Source organism: Passer domesticus, unplaced genomic scaffold, assembly GCF_036417665.1.
Source record: "Passer domesticus isolate bPasDom1 unplaced genomic scaffold, bPasDom1.hap1 HAP1_SCAFFOLD_66, whole genome shotgun sequence".
NCBI classification, from domain to species: Eukaryota; Metazoa; Chordata; class Aves; order Passeriformes; family Passeridae; genus Passer; species Passer domesticus.
The window spans coordinates 388,732-393,518 of NW_026990167.1; positions in this window are offsets into that span (position 1 = coordinate 388,732).

The window sequence follows — 4,787 nt, forward strand, 5'->3', positions numbered from 1 at the left end:
GCCACTTGCAGGATCGCCCCTGGCAGCCGTGCTCAAGCTTACAGCCCACTTGAAACCCAAACAGCTTCCTTCAAACCCAGCATTCCCAGTGAAACCTTGCCATGCCCCAACAAGACACAGTTCATACAAGCAGGAACACATGCATCAAAGCTTGCTTTGCTGCTGCTGATCCAATTAAACCTAGGATGAAGCAAAAGGAGGAAGACATTTCAAAGAATTGTAACCAGCAAGATCAGAGTCATGGTGCTGATCAATTTATAAATGTATCACAGCCTGAAAAGACAGAAATTAATTCAAAAATGGAGATCTCGGCGCTTGGCTTAATGGTGTGTATGAAGTTAACAATGGATGGTTTGTTTCCTGTCTTCCAGGGAGTTTGAAACCATCAAGGAGAGGAACACGCACAGGAGAAGACATCGCCCACGCAAGGATGCACAGCCTCTCCCCAAGAAGAAAAGGCCAAATTAGCCCTGCATTTGCCCCAGGCTAGCAAGAGTGAGGGGTCAACAGGATTAGACAGAAATAAGATTGTTTTTCAAGTTTTTAGGATTCCTTATTCTTCTATTAGTTTACATGATAGGAATCTCTCTTTTTATTAGCTACGATATATTAGTATTATTCAAGATGTATTAGTAGTGTTAGATTTAGCAATAAATGTAAGAGGTTTTGTGTTTGCTATGCTTCAACTTTTCATATTTTTTCTTTGTTGAGACATGATCTGTGTTTATCATTAAACCAAGTTTGTTCCATTTTGCCTTTTTGTCTGTATGAAATCCCTGAGGCAGTGTTTGTTCCATTTCCTTGGTGTTGCACGCATGGCATTTGCCCTGAGAGAGCAATGGGGACACATGAGTCCCCCCCAGGCCCAGCCCCTGGCTCAGCTGGCAGCACTTCCAGAGGCGTGTCCCCGTTACTGCCAATGAAATCATGGTGGAGCTTCCTCCTTTGACTCCTGAACATCTCAGCTGGGAGTGGCTGGGGAGGCTTTGCTGAATTCAGTGCACAGGATCTAAAGGAGTGCTCTTGTCTCACTGTACTTGCTGGGATAAAAGTAGCGGGTTGCGGCCATTTTGTTGCCCAGCAACATAACTTTGTTTCATTTTGGGGGACAGATGGACTTGAGCACCTTGGAGGACTTTTCTAACCTCTCTGATTCTAGAAAAGAAATATCCACATGCACCACAAAGACACCAGGAGTTCAGATTCAGTTTCTCTTTAAAGGACCAGGCTCTGAGCCTCCAGTAATGTCCTTAGCTAAAGCAGAGCAGCTGTGAACCTGATCCTCTCACTTCTCACAGCTTTGGTATTTGCGCCAAAGAAGAATCCAAGTCACTCTTTTACCGAGCCCAGCAAATGGCTCTGCCTAGCAAGGCTTTGGCAGCAGGGGCTGTGGAGGATGGCGAGGGGGCGAGGCAGGGGGGAATGGCCAGGCTGCTTCTGGGAAGCCGACCAAAGCTTGCCCTTGCCTGCTGGAGCCAGTGCAGGTGGGATCTGGAGCCTACAAAGTATCTGCCTTGCAGTGGGCCTTGTTCCAGATGTTTTCCCAGCAGGTGGCTGGCGTGGGTGTAACATGCAGGCTGGGAAGGAAGCAAGATTTGCTTTTGCTTAAACCTTAGGCAGGAAAGCAGTACAAGTGGCTGGGTTTTGCCATATCTGGCACCTAAGTATTCAAACAAAGGTGAAGGCCATTAGTGTGGAAAAGAAATTCTCTTGGTGTTCCTTCCTTAGAGGAATGCCAGAGTAGTAGAGATGAACATTCCCCCTTCTTCAAGGGAGCTGGAAGAGAGACCTAGAAATTCTGCATGACCTGTTGACTACAGCAATGCTGGTGCACTGCCCCAGTGTGTGTGTCCCCATCAGCTGCCCTGAGAAACATCCCGTTTCTCCAAGTTTCAGGGAAGGAGTGTTGAGGTGAGAGACCAGCTCAGCTGGCCAAAGGAGGGAAAACATCAAGTGACATTATTGGGCACCAGACAATTGAGAAAGGGGGCAGGATGAATGCCGCCACTTGGAGAGAAAGCTTTGCACTTGGTTCTGCACGGAACAATTTGCAAGCTCTAGCTCCTCTCAGAGCCAGAGGAAAGGCAGCGGCAGGAGTCCTCCTGGTTCTGCAGTGCAGGAAATGTGGAATGGACCCTTGGACAGAGCCAGCTCCTGTGCCTGTTCAGCTGCAGGCACCTTACAGAGAAGCACAGAGGAGAGCCAGAGCTGTCCCGGCTCTGCTTTTCCATGTCCAGAGGACTGAGGGGAAAAGCCCCAATGGGGAGCTCCTCAGAGCAAACTTGCAGCAGAAGAAGTAGAAGGGGCAAAGGTGGCCTGTCCCTGTTTCTGTCCCATGGTTCCCCTGGGGTTCTGCATGGAATGTTGGGCTGTGCCCATAGCAACTGCCCTTGTCTGCTGCTCCTGCGGCCGTTGGTGGAACACTGGTGGAGCAGCGCTGGAGCAGCAGCTGCAGCATCTGCTCCTGGGCTGTCCCTCAGCAGCCACCTTCTGCACTCAGCACCACAGCTGGCTTCTGCAGCGACATCCTCATCTCCTCGTCTGCCGCCAGGCATCCCCACAGCACTTTGGCACTGTGCAAGGTAAGAAAATTCCCGTGGGCCCCCAAAGCACTCACAGAACGGCAGGAGGCTCCAGCTGGCTCTGCCACCAACCACCACAGACACGGCGTATGGTCACTTTCCCCAGACGAGGTTGCACATGAAAGCAGGCTGCAACTTCTCCAGGAATAATGCTGCCTCCAGGGGAAATACAGACCTTTCCATAGAGGACGTAGGGAGCTGTCACGGTGCACTTGTAGATTCTCGTTTACTGATTGCCTGATTAGAAGTTCTTGGCACCCATTTAAGTCCTAAAACTACGTTGTGGTGACCCCAAAACCAACTGGTCATTCCGAAGGAATTCAGGGGTTCAGTGTCCACAAATCCTGTTACGCCCTCACTCTGGTCACACCTGCTGCAAAGCTTCAAAAACCAGAAGGATGGGACTTCTCCTCTGGGATGCCTGCCCATCAGAGCATGCAAGGAGTTTGCTGGGCTTGTCCTGCAATACTGGCTTTCATCCTCCAAAATGATCTGGTTGCAGCAATTCTTTTGTACTCACATACTTACATCACTTCCAGACACTGGAACAATATTCTATTTTCATAGCTTTTTTGATTTTTTTCCACCTGCCTTACATCTCTTTTCCAGAGAGATATTGCTCTAGATTTGTCTGTGTTGTTCAATGTGTGTAGGGCTGGCTCTGCCTCACGGTCAGAGGCAGCTGTGAGATGCCCTCTTGAGTGGTGCTTCTCAGGAACACAATCACAGTATCACAGCATTTTCTGGGCTGGAAGGGACTCCCAAAGATCGTGGAGCCCAGCACCTGGGCCTGCTCAGGACAGCTTCAGGAATCCCAGCCTGTGCCCAAGAGCAGTGTCCAAAGACTTTTGGAGCTCTCTCAGCCTTGGTGCTGGGAGCCCTTCCCTGGGGAGGCAGTTCCAGTGCCCAAGCCCCCTCTGGCTGAAGAACCTTTTCCTTCCATCCAACCCAAGCCTGCAGTAGTGCATCTTCCATGCCATTCTCTTGGCTCTTCTCACTGACCCCAAGACTCAAGGCACTCTAGTGCCTGCCCTTCAGCTTTCCTTCTTCAGGAAGCTGCAGACTGCTGGAGGGACCTGCCTCAGACATTCCAAGAGAAAAACACAGCAATGACACCTAATGGAGAGGAGCTGGGACAGAGGAGCTTGGGGTTTTCAGTGGTGAGGATGAGAAGCAAGGCTACCGACACATCTTGGCAGAATGAGTTTCATCTGGAGCGTTGTTTTGATCTCTTTCAGGTGGAAAGGAGAGGCACAATGAAAAGGAAAGCAAGAGTCCTCACTAAGCCGTGAGTTTTGGCCTAGGGTTAAAGGACAGCAAACTTGAGGAATGGCGAGCAGGACAACTGCTCTTTCAGAGTCAGGGTGGGATTGGTCCAAGGCTGTGGCTGCACACCAGGTGTCTCTTGACCACTTGCCTTTCTTACGTCCATCTCCTTCTTCCTCTAGACACATCAATGTTGGCAGTGACTTTCAGGCCGAGCTCCCCGAGCTGCAGACCGGGCCGCCAAGTGAGGATGAAGAGCCTGCAACCCTGGTCTGGAAGCCCTTGGAGGAAGACGACCCTGACCTGGAAAAACCGGACAGAGGTAGCTGTCTAGCTTTCCTTCCACTCCTGAGATAGTCAGGCATGTAAAATGCTGGTTTTTGGGTAAAAAGGCAGCTTTTGGCAGGCTCTGCTTCTCTCCTTGTCATGCCCATCTTCCCTTGTGGAAGTGGTAGGCGTAAGGACAATGCTCTGCTTCTGCAGCAGAGCAGGAAAAAGAGCAGCTGTGCTGCTCTCCAAATGGGTCAGAGGCATGTGCCACTGGAAGAGGGGAGATTGGCCCCCACTCCTTATGACAAAAGCTGCTTGGAAGGGAGAGGCAGCACTAGGTGGGCCCTTGCTTCAGCTGCCCCTTGCTTTGCTCTCCCTTTCGTGCTCTCCAAGCTGCAGGCTTTAGCTCTTGTGCTTTCCTTCTGCCTTGTATGGAAAGCCTTCCCCTTTGTTGGCTCAAGGCTGACTTTGGGTGGGTTTTTGTTGTGCTTGCAGTCAGAGAACTGTTGGACATGGCCAGCTCCCGTGGCCTTCCCGGGGCAGCAGCTCAGCTGGAGCTCGCCCTGCACTGCCTGCACCAGGCTGGCGGCAGCGTTCCGGTAGGAAGCGGCTGTTTGGGCGCGGGCAAGAGTGGGCAGGGAATTGATAAGGCCCGGGCAGCGGGACAGC